This window comes from Podarcis erhardii (assembly GCF_964252035.2).
Source record: "Podarcis erhardii genome assembly, chromosome: 6".
In the NCBI taxonomy this organism is placed as follows: domain Eukaryota; kingdom Metazoa; phylum Chordata; class Lepidosauria; order Squamata; family Lacertidae; genus Podarcis; species Podarcis erhardii.
In genome coordinates this window covers 32,631,290-32,644,037 of record NC_138510.1, presented here as the reverse complement: position 1 = coordinate 32,644,037, position 12,748 = coordinate 32,631,290, and the positions used below count along the sequence as shown (strand labels likewise).

The 12,748-nt window shown below is 39.8% G+C and overlaps 1 protein-coding gene across 7 annotated transcripts in view; it reads right to left on the bottom strand.

Annotated features, from left to right (window-relative positions):
• Positions 1-12,748, bottom strand: part of PPFIA4 (PTPRF interacting protein alpha 4) — a 109,158-nt gene that overhangs the window by 96,197 nt on the left and 213 nt on the right. Inside the window, exon 2 of one of the 7 annotated variants that reach the window (XM_081866985.1) lies at positions 7,056-7,142. The exons of the other annotated variants lie outside the window; for them this stretch is intronic. The gene's annotated coding sequence lies outside the window, so the exon portion shown is untranslated. The remainder of the gene's footprint in view (positions 1-7,055; positions 7,143-12,748) is intronic. 7 annotated transcript variants of the gene reach the window in all.

The following is a 12,748-nucleotide window of genomic DNA, read 5'->3' as shown; positions in this document are numbered from 1 at the left end:
TAAAAATCTACCTGTGCCCCAAAGATGCTTTGGTCAGTGTCATTATCTTCTGTCTCATCAACATCAGTTTATCATGAGTCTAGAATCTTAGAATCCTTTGTCAAGAAAAAAATGAAGCTGTAGTCTCCAAGGCAAGCATCATAGATCAGAACTGCCTCTCTTATTCACTAGATGAGACTCAACAAACATAATTTGGAACAGTATTTTGTTTTGTTTTCATTAACTTACAGACCAAGATGACAGGTGATAGATCAAAAGTTTAGATTCTGACAAGGAAATTCAGTTGTGGTTTCTGCTGTCACTGCAACCACCTTGCATGGAAGTCCCCCAAAACCATCAGTCTGAGTCCTCAACACCACCTTGGAGAACAGCTCTGTAAGCTCGACTGCTGGGCAGTGATGCTGGCAGTAAACCAGCAGAGACTGAATTTCTATAGACCACAGTAACTTCCCCTTCCTCAACCCTCAGGTCTGCCCTGATGCTGCACCATGTACACAGGTGGGAAAGCTGGATAAGACCACCCTGCTCACCCACCCAGGACTCAGTGATACAGAGCAGATCGGCTCTTCATCCACAGTTGGATCATGGATGAGGGATATCTTATTCAGAGCCAACCTGGCATTCAACAGCAGCAGCAGCAGACTTGAGGGTTGGCTGATAAGAAAAAGTACTGATAAAGTATGTCACTTGTTGGGTACCTAGACATTTAACATTGTGTCCCAGGTCCTCTAGCTGAAACCAGTAAACGGTTGGATGAAAAGAATACCTCTTGCTGTACAAAAAACTCAAAATTTGTTTTCCCTATGATTTCTGAAACAAATAATGACATCAGTAAAATGTTTAGCAAATTTAAGTCAAAGCACAAGGGGAAAATGCAGCTTCACATCCCCAATGTTCAGCTGATTATTATTTAATAATAAGATGCTCACTGGCATACAACACCACTTGTTTTGGAACCCTCTATCTCAAAATCGCTACTGAAGAATCTGTCACAATTTTGAAAAATTAACATACCCTACAAGCAACTTGACAGGCCAAGACTTAGCAGTGCAAATGTGGCATTAAGCATTTGTGAACTGTAGATTTCTCTCTAATGTACATAGCAAGAACAGAACATGTTATCTCAATGCTTAACATGATGCTGGAACTCAGAGAGACAAAATATTTCTCCCTACTGAATATATACAATGAATTTCAAAAATCTGGTGGCTGTCAAAACTGACTTTAATTGTTTCTATCAGAAAACAAAAAATAAAAAGAGTCATAAAAGTGTGTCAAACCCACACAGTATAGAACAATGTCCACTGGCCTCTCAGCTCATATGTACAGCCATCTGACTCAAAATAGTAATAATGCTGAAAGTACAGAATCCAGTACTCACAGGCCCAATCCACATACTACCCCTCAGAATCAAAGTGTGTGTTCAGCCATAATATATACCAGCCCTGTGCATACTGGAGTATGTGCACAGGCCCTTTTCCAACATTATCTTCAATGTGTGGCTATCAGATATCCCTAGTGGTCAGAGATAGCAGGTACAGTCCCACTCCACACTGCATGGGCTCCACACAACTGGAGCTCTCTGTTGATCAGTTCAGCAATATAGAAATAAAAGCCAAGGATTTGGGGGGAAAGACCTCAGACAATAAGTAAAATAGTAAGAGAAACTAAAATGAGTTGCTAGGATACCCTCAAATAAAATAGCAAGTTAATTTTCAGATGGAAATAATTTATTATGAATTCTTCAAAACTCCAAAGAGAGTCAGATACTGTACTTGTTAAGAAAAGAAACTGCACTCTACTACCATCAGTCTTGCTCCCTCGTCATGCATGCTTGCTCTACCTACCAAAGCTGCTTTGGGGTTGCTGAACAATGTCCAAATGATCTAGCCTTCTAGGCAATCTCTACTGGCTAACAGATTTTATGCTTGTCAGTTTTCAGTGCTGACGTTTTTGACACTAGCTGAAGTCTGAGACACTTCAGAACTTAAACATTCCTTCGTCCATGGTTGCAGATGCATGCTAAGTAGGGATGCAGCCAACATTTACTCTTCAGCAGTTTGAACAACACCCTATCCCCTCATATTCCAGCCAGCTAAATCAGAATACTTGGTTTTAAGAACAACTTAGTCTCCCAGTCAGTCTTGGTGCCAAAGAATCTACTCATTGTCACAGTCATGCGTTTTATTTTTTAATTGAGGAGTACTGGATGGAAAGCATGGCTGAAAAAGCTCTCACTGCTAATTCCAGATACTAATAATAAACCATTACAAAACACGCCTTTATAAGCAAGTGACTACTTTAGCTGCAGATCTTATGTGGATAATTACAGAGAAATATATTCTAAAGATATTGCTTTTTATATTAATGAATGGCATAAGAAAGAAAGCATTGTTCCCCACTTTACTTTAGAAATAATCCTATTGAGGATATGAAATATTTTGCTGTAATTTCTTTAAGTAACTGCCTGAAAAATCCCTAGAGTTGAACAGCTTGGGCAGTGCAAAGTAGGGGTGAGGTGTTGTTGTTTTTAAATAAACAGAAGGAATGCAATGCTATTTATGAATTGTGCTAGAGAAGAAACTGTTATCTGTCAAGGTAAGGGAGCTAACATTCAGGAAAATAACTACAATGAAAAGGTACAATGGCCATGAGTTTTGGCACTGGCTATAACATTGTTTTACTGTTTTTAATGTATGCTGCTCTGACCTCCCCAGATAGGAACAGCAAAATATAAATTATTTTAAATTACATAAATAATGTGTTTTAAGTTTCAAAACCACTGCTACAAAACACTGGTAAAAGTAAGTGTGGAAAGAAGAATATGAGCAGGACTATCTGTCTGCTCATAAACATAATTAGATCATGAAGATTTGCACTTTAGCAACAACTAATTCAGAGTTCAGTGATACTGAGGGCAGCAACTGTTATTAAGCAAAGATAATATCTAGGACTTCAAAGCAATACTTCTGCAATGTAGTATTTCATGGCTGAACTAGCAACGTTTAGGTACAATGTTATTTGTTCAGCTCTACTGCCATACATTCTTTGAGGACCTGGACTTACATAACCGTAGCCCCTACTAGGACTGTAATGTCACCACCCACTATCCTCGTCTTACAGTATTTCCCACTACCAAAATACCATTGCTCTACAATTCACAAAAGCATAGTGTGAGACCTCAAACTGTATTAGATTACAAACATGTGGGGATACTGCAACTATTCAACCTTTGTGCAAAGATTATCTAACTATATAAACGATTCCACCAATCCAGTTTTAGCCACCTCAAAAGCATATTATTTCCATGGATCGGGAAATACAAAACTAATTCTTATGAAAAGAATTATCATTATAATTTAGAGAATGCTCCCCCACAGCTTGGTGGATTAGGGCAAATCAAACTGTAAATGAATGGGTGAATCCATTTAAATCAAGTGTCCAATTCTAAAAGTCAAGTGTTTCCAGAATAAGTATGCTTATTCTAATTAATTTGCAACTATACCTTTTATACCACCTGGCAGTGCAATTCAATATATTTCATCATACAACCCACAAACCTTTTGCCCTGCACATTAATATCCATTCAGAGGTGAGACAGATTTCTGCTTGGCTTTCTGTGTATACAAAAAGAATGTATAAACATTCTTGACTGGTGCCAGTCATACCTCTTAGGGTAGGGGAAGGTATTCCAAAGCTGGGATATTACAACAGGAAATACTCTCTTGTTTGTGAGTACATAGGAAAAGAGTCTCAACTGAATATTTTAAGACCCAGGCAGGCAGGTATGGAAAATAGTGTTTCAGTGTCATGGCAAACAGCATTGTTTCATCAAAGCCAGGCCAGAGTCACTATAATGATCAGCAGATGCAGTACTTATGCTCTCCAAACTCAAATAGAACCAGTGAAAAGTTTCAAATGGGGAGGGGGGGGAATCAAGCATAAATACAGCTGCAGAGCAGCACATGTGTGACTCAATGCTTCATTAACACTCCCTTACCAGAAAGAATTAAAACTGAAAGGTGGGAAGTGTTCACAAAAGACAGTACTAATGAAAACACAACGCACTGGGGAAATCAAATGGTGACAAAATAATCAGCATAACTACCGGTATATCATACCATAAGGGTTGCAATGCAATGCCAATCTCTTGCTTAAACCACTTAAATGAGGCCAGGATCAAAACCCAGTGGTAACAAGTAAGATCTTCCCAATACTGCAAGACAGTTCAAATACAATCAGTTGGGGAAGAACTAATTAAAGCAGTTGGATGGAGAATTGTGATTGACACAGGAACTGAAACATAGAAATGGGTGCTTTGAGACAATGCATTTTATATAGAATATAAGTATTGCCATATATGATGAGCACCATGACCAACTATGAGAGTCCTCAGCCCCAGCTGTTATTTATGAAACATCTAACTTTGTGCTAGGTGCTAAATTCTCACTTGAATGCTGGTATTTCATTATAGAGGAGCACAGAAAAATAATTTTACCTGAGCAGGATGCATAACACATATGCTCTTGAAGATTATATTTAAACAGAGAATCTAGCATACTGAGACTGTCAAGTTCAAATTTTAGAAAAGCCCATTCCTAGCTCTTACAAAATATTAATGGTAGGCTAGAAGTAGAGTTGTTGCAAGGTTAAATACCATAAACTGTAGACAGGGGGCAGCAACAGGGCTTCAGTGTCCTACAAGCTCCTTCCTCATCTCATAAATGTTGGAAACAGAATACGTTATTGAAAATAAGCAGAAAGACATTAAATTCTATAATTAATTCTGGCCACAGAATTATGCTTGATAGAGAATTATGATCTTTTTTCAAAGTAGAGAACGCACACACTTTATTATCAAGAGGAAATATTCAGAACTCAATTATGTGGCAGAGAACAACCAATTTACCAGAGCCTCATTTCAACCACATTCTGTGGCAATGAGTGCCATAATACAATTAATTGCATATATTCATGGTTTAGTTAGGTAATTTTAGTCTCTTGACTAAATAGACTCACAAGAGCCTGCTCTTTAGATGAGTTTCTATAATTTCAAATACTTCAGAATATGCCAGGCCCAAGGGAGCCTTGGTGTTACTGACCTACTACATCTCTCATTTTGCTGAGTGGGGTCCTAGACTTTCCCCCCAGGTCTTGCCTAACAGCATAACTTGTAGTAATTTTTTAACACCAACTAATACATGTCAATCCTACACACATTTCTTAGAATTCCCACTGTTTTCAATGGAACATACAAATCACACTTACTTTGAAGTTCCCTTGTCTCAAAAAATGATCTCATAACTACATAGTTCTCTTAACTACTATCAGCAGGTGGTAACATCAGCAACCCTTTTCAATGTATAAAATTTAGAAATATCTATCAGTTCCCTTATCTACTAATTCATCAACAAAGAATTCTCTTTGCTTCATATGCTTGCTAAATAACTGGTGATTTCAAGAGACTCTAATTTATCTTTTAATTTTTTTGTTTAATTTGTATTAAATTCCACTAGTCTACACTGCAACTATGAGATTTTAAAAAATGTTGTTTGTTCTGATTCAATGGTAAAACATGGTTTTCCTAGGGAAAGCACTGAGACAAAAACCAAAAACTGCCTGGACATGGAGCTTTAAAGCTTGGCCCTGTACCTAGAAAGACAGCATAAAAGGCAGTCCAGACAGTATGCAACAACGGCAGCAAGGATACTCATCGCAAAAAACTGGAAAACTCAAGATCTACCCACACTGGAAGAGTGGCAGATGCAGCTGATGGACTATATGCAACTGGCCGAGATGACTGGCAGAATTCGTGATCTGGGAGAAGAGAAGATGGAGGAAGACTGGAAGAAATTTAAGATGTATCTACAAAAACATTGTAATTTGGTTGAATGTTAAGAAGGATGCTAGATTATAAAAAATTGGCCACCACTAAATTAGATTTAAATTTGATGATAAGTGAGACTAAAGAAAATATAAAAAAAAATTTGGAAGAATTGCTAGATTATACTTGAATGAGTGGACATGAGATTGTAAACAAGTTGATAATTTGTTTGGAAAAAATTTTTAACGATGTAAATGGGAGCGGGAGACGCGAGGGAGTCCAAAGAAGTGATGAAACTATGTTTGTGACAGAAGTAAGATTGTTTATTATTTGTGCATTTATATTCAAAAACTTTAATAAATATTTATTAATAAATAAATAAATAAATAAAAGGCAGTCCAGACAAGCCCTTGGGTCATGGTACTCCTTGCTCTGGTCATTTCCAGACTGGATTATTGCAATGGGGCTACATGGGGCTGCCCTTGAAAACAGCTCTGAAACTTCAACTGATTCAAATTGCAGCGACCAGATTACTGGCTGGGGTTACCTTTAGAACTCGTATAACCCTTGTTCTAAAACAGCTGCACTGGCTGGCAGTTCATTTCAAAGCCCAATTCAAGGTTCTTTGGTTACTGTTTAAAGCCCTGAATTTGTGAGACTGCTTCCTTCTCTACAGATGTTAAGATCAGAAGAGAGAGCCCACTTGGTAGTTACCAAACCCTAGATATTTGGAAACGAGGTGGCCCAGAAGAAAGCATTCTCTGCGGCAGTCCCTAAATTGAGATGTGTCTGGTCCCTTCACTATACAGCTTTTAGCAAATCTTTACACTGGCCTTTGAAACATGAGATGGTGTTTTCAAAACCCACCCTATTTCTGTGACTGTAATTAATTTTAACTGTTTTTAATACTGAATTTTAAATTGTTGTAGCCCACCCTGAGGCCTGCTGGTGAAGGGTGGATAATAAATTTCATAATAACAACAACAACATGCAATACTTAAAGTTACTTATAGAAGTAAATATACAAAACAACAATTATCTAATATCTAAGAGAAAATAGGAATAAACAAACAAACAGACCATACATCTTTACTGGCTTAGTGGAAAACACTACTAAAATAATGATTTCCATACTCATGAAACAAGCAGGAGTGTGCACGTATGATGCAGAGAAGAGGAGAGGTTTTGCTTCAGGGCAGCAGCCTTGCTACAGAAAAAAATCTTTGCTCACCCTCCTGCTAGTTGCAAACCTGCCAGGAAACACGTTCCATGGTGTTGAGAAGTGGAGCATGTATTCAAAGAAAAGTTTGTTGAAATGCTGTGTGGAAAGGGGGAGAAAGTTTCCTTTATTACCCATTTTAAAATATCCGTATCAGGTATGGGAAGCCTCTGACTATCCAGATGCTGTTAGACTACGACTTTCATCATTCCTGACCGTTGGTCATGATTCCTGGGCTATGGAGAGTTAGAATCTAACAACATAAAGTGGGCCACAATTTCCCCATCTCTGGTATTTTTGAATGCTGATTTTGTACAAAGGCAAACACTAATACAGTAAAGACTGAAGACAAAGATGAAATCTAGTCTGAAGTTTAGATTCCTAATATGTTAGGAAACTCTAGAATTGTGTACATGTATTCACTGGCCTGAATCCGCAGTACAGGCAATTTCAACACTAGCATAATGTCTCAGTGAAAGCAATGTCTCATTCCTAGAAACATAAGAATGCTTAACATTGGAAACAGGCAGAGAAGGTTCTTAAATATTTCAAAGAACTATTTCATGGTGCAGCAAATTAAACTGCATTCATTTTCTGTGCCTTTGCAACAGATAGAAATAAAATAAACACGCCCTTATGGAAAGTCAGTACATGAAAAACCCTGAAATTTCTCCAACCTTAGAATTGCTATGAAAGGAGAACTGCAGCAAGAATTAGATTTATTTAACATTTAACAAATCTGACTTAATTTATTAGGCATGAAGTGCAGCTCTCTCACTACAGAAAGCTAGCCATCTTCTATTGATTACACATTCAGATTTAGCAACCCAGTTACTATTTTGATTGACTTAGTGATTATTTCATAATCTGATGTAAATATATGGCTTTAAAAACTAGTTTGAAAGAATTATCCTAAAGTCTTGGAAGCCCAACAAGCTGATAGCTACACAGATTACAGTACAGATTAATTCCTCCAAGAAATCTGCCAATATAGAGTGGTATCCAATGCTTCCATTCGGTTAGCATAAGAGACTTGCAGTAGCAGAACAGAACTTGTACTACATGTGCCCTCAAAATCAGCTCCAAAGGGAACCCTCTGGAGAATATTTTGGGTGGAACACAAAGGAAAAAAATGAAATGGAAATATCACTACACCAGCAAATCTCTGCTGGCACTGCTTTAGATACAACCTTCAGCCTTGATTTCAATATACTCCAGTGCTTACCTTCTCAAGAAAGAGATGAGAATTGTCTTGAGACAAGAAAACTATGAGGGGAACCCAGACTAAGTGAACTGAATATCTGCTATTCAAATCAATGGAACAAATCAGTCCTGACATATTTGTCATAGTTCATCTAACTTAGTCTGGATCCAGCCCAATGAATTTAAATTTCAAGGATGCAGACATAAGGCTAGAATCCCTCTCACTTTTCCTTCTTTTTTCTGTATCACTTTAATTCTTTTAACTGAAAACACCTTAACAAAAATAAATATGAGAATCCAAAGTACAGTGGTATCTCGGTTGACAAACTTAATTCGTTCCGGAAGTCTGTTCTTAAACCAAAGCATTCTTAAACCGAGGCGTGCTTTCCCTCCTGCCACCGGTGCCCTTCCACTGTTCGGCTTCCATTTGTCTTCCAGGGTAAAGTTCGTTAACCAGAACACTTATGGTTTTGCAGAGTTTGTTGCCTGAATAGTTCATTAACAGGACTGTTCATAGACTGAGGTACCACTGTATATTCACTATGAACTTGTTTATTTTACTCGTGGTAGGCAGGCAAGAAAGGAACAGGAGTCCAGTAACATCTGGAGGGCATTATGTTGGCTACCTCTGGCTTAGATACTGCTGTGCCTAAGCCAGAGGTAGCCAACATGGTGCCTTTCTAAGCTTTGCACATGTGATACAAGTCACAGAAACATAAGAAACTGCCTTATAGTGAATCAAACCATGGGTTCATTTAGTACAATATTGTCTACACCAGAGGTCAGCAAACTTTTTCAGCAGGGGGCCGGTCCACTGTCCCTCAGACCTTGTGGGGGGCCGGACTATATTTGGAGGTGGGGAATGAACAAATTCCTATGCCCCACAAATAACCCAGAGATGCATTTTAAATAAAAGGACACATTCTACTCATGTAAAAACATGCTGATTCCCAGACTGTCTGAGGGCTGGATTTAGAAGTCGATTAGGTCAGATCCAGCCCCAGGCCTTAGTTTGCCTACCCATGTTCTACACCGATAGCAACCCTTCAGGGTTTCAAACACAGGCCTTTCCTAATCCCACCTTGAAATGGCACACAGTATGTACTCTTCCACCGAACTATGCCCATCTCATTTTTCAGAAACCAAGTTCTAGTAGTCCCCAATATCTTAAAGAGTACAACCATCCATTTTTTATTTATAAATGCAAATAAGGCAAGGAAATTAACACCCAGAATAGAAAGGGAGACCCATATGGCACAACTCAGGTGGCTGGGTTTCCAAAAAAAGTTTGGCAACCCTATAGAAACCTGAATACTTGTGTAACACACTGTGAGGGCAATACTGCAAGGTACATTTCCCTGCATTTACTAATGGAGAAACATGCTTAGGATCATGTTTTAAGTCATGTTTAACAAAAACTCAAAACTAAATTCTGTTTTTCTTAGTATACATTAATTGAGTGTAAGTATGAAATATTTGGATTTTTGGAGCCCAGAATATACAAAACTCTGCCCAAAGAAAGACCTCTACTTCATTCTTTCTCCAATTATTATTTCTGAAGAGCCTCCATTAAATAGTTGCTATCCATAAATCAAACTGAAACAGACTTGCAATCTAAAACAACAGACCCACAAGGCTGAAGAGTGAATTATGACAGCTATCAGTTTGATAGTGGGAAAGCAATGAGTACACTTTTAACAGGCAGCTGGAAGTTAGATTAATCTGTTGGTGTTCTTGCTAAGATTAAGGTGATGCAACTACTCAGAGGTCCTTGGTTCTTTAATTGTTTTATCAGTCCCTCCACCCCTATGAGCATAAAACTTTTGAGGTGGTCTTTTGGAACTGAGGTGGGAAATAAGGTCCTTGCAGCTGCTCATTCCCTGAATACTGAGCCTAGGATGTTCTTCTCCTTGTTGTGTGCTCTTTATGGAAGACAAAAGGTACAATCTCCCTTCTGTCTAGTGACAATTGCTAGACTGCCCACTCCCCTCATTGGTTTTACCAAGTCCATGTTTAGAATAAAAGTACTGTATGCGCTGCCAGAAAAGACAGTCTTTCTTTCTTGTAGATATTACAGATGAGTTGTTTTACAAGCAGCTCAACCCATTTGTTTCTTGACTTCAGGAGACCAAGAGCTTGTCTAGAAAGCATATTCTCCTTTGGCTGCAGCAGAAAGCTAGAAGCAGAGGTGAGACACTAAGCCATTGGTTCTCAAAGGGTGTGAAGCATCATGCTGGTGTGGCAGGAGAGGATGGCAAGTGTGTTGAGAAGATTCAAGGAGAATCAATGTTATATTTTGGGAATGATTCATGTTCTTAGTGGTGCAGCAATGAAACTGCTAGCACATTTGCAAAGCTAAGCAGTCTGATATGGTTTCAAACTTAATGGGGGACCACATGTTGAGTGAGGTTCCTGTATTGAAGGGGATCCTCAGGGTCCTTTCCAACTCTAAGATTCTTAAGTATCTGCATTGTTTTATACTTTCTGGATGCCCCATGATCATATGATAGAGTAGTCATGTTGTAAATCACTGCTAGAAGTTGTTTCTTTTTATTTTCCCATGTATTTCGTATCAATAAAATATTCACTGTGGCATGAACAAATTTTTATTCTGAAAGTGTGGCCCAGAAACAAAAGTTTGAGAACCACTGCAGTAAGCACTGCTGGGTAGTGCTACAATCAATTTGTCTCTGCTACCTATGCCAACCCTATTCATCCATTCACACTAGGCTACGGTGATTAACAGGGGCATCACCAATAGACCCCACATAGCTTGCAAGTATTAGGTGCATGGATAGAAAGAACACTCCTAGCACTTAAAAAAAGCTTCAGATTAAAGAGCTAGAGTAGGAGGCTGCAACCTTGTCATTTTTATTTTATGTAGGACTGAATTTTATTACTTGATACTAAAAAGCAAGGAGCATAGTTTCATTTAGGCATTCATTTGTGACATCTGAGTGTAGATGAAATCACTTATTTTGTCTAATTCTGTGTGTGTGTGTGTATACATACATACAGTTTAAAAGCAACCATGATGCTTACAGAATGCTCAAGAATGGTTCAGCAGCTGGTGTGTTATGACAGCTGTTTCTCTTGTTCTGTACTATCATGCTCTCCCCTTGTGTTTCTTTCAACCATTTGTCACATCCATCTGTTCCTCCTTATTTCAGGCTTCATTTTAAGATTTTCGGGACAAGTACTGGAGAGGGAGGGGCCATTTTGCATATCACCTTTGGAAATTATGGCAATGCTAAGAAGAGAGGGATCCAAGTAATTAGAGTATGCAAATGTTCCATGGTGTAGTGCTCCTATTTCATAGGAATCATATATACAAAAAAAAAGCATATCATTCATATTTTAGGAAGGAATACAGCCCTGTGACATGGGCTGGATTTCACAATAGCCTATTATACACCACCCAACAAGCAAATAATAATTATGCAATAGCATGACACCCTAATTGCCAACTGAAACCAAAGTCGCAGTTTGTAAAACAGTGAATATCATCTGCAAATTTCTATGTGCGCCTCAAATTACAAAACCGAAAGAATCCATCTCTAAGCTAAATACATTGGGTTCTAATAATAATCTTCCAAGTGTTGAATATAACCCCTCCCTGAACCACACAAAAGCAGCTGAAACTGAACACCTTCTAAGAGACACAGGGAAAAGAATTCATACTCCTATTGGTAGAAGCAGGTGGCAAGGCTTAAAAAGAAAATAAACCAGCAGGAGCTTTTTATTCTTTTTTACTTTTCCACAATGAGAGCCACAAGCCACAGCAAACATGGCACTAGGCCCGCACGTCCCCCTTCTCACTCTGTGGGCATCATCAGTATCAATACACTGGACTGTGGCGAACTGGCAAGGCCAGGCTTGGCTACACGAGCACGGTACTCTTTCCCAGCACTTGAAGCGTCGCGGTCCCTGAGTGACCGCCGTCTACGCCCATCACCTTTACCTCCAATGCTGTGGAAGCGAAGTAGCTTCAGAAGAAGAGAGGCAGGCGATATCTGCTAAGCTCAGAAGACTCCCCCCCCCCAAGGTTTGGAGGGGCTGAGAAAGACGCTCGCTTCGCATTCCCACCCTGCCCGACTCCCAGCATCCCTGGTATGACGCGAGCCCGAGAAGCCAAAGGGACGGTGGCGTCGATGGATGCGCCTCGGCCCGCCACGCTGGGCACCTGCTCGCGGCCTCATTCGCCCCCCGCAGCACTGGCGGCGGCGGAGCGAAACAGGCGAGGGGGGCTCTCTGACTGACATGCTGCGGCAAGGACGGGCAGGCAGAGGCCTGGAGAGAAAGAGCGGGTGGTCACGCTCGCTTCGCCCGCCCGAGCCGCCTCCACCCCGGCCGAGCCGCAGCGCCTCAGAACGGCGAGGCGAAGATGGTATACTGGGCAGCCACGTTTCTCCACCGCCCCGCCGCCTTGCATTCCCGACCACGGCAAAAAGCCCCCTCAGCCAGACAACGGCTCCCTCGCTTCGCCTGCTCCCGCTTCCATC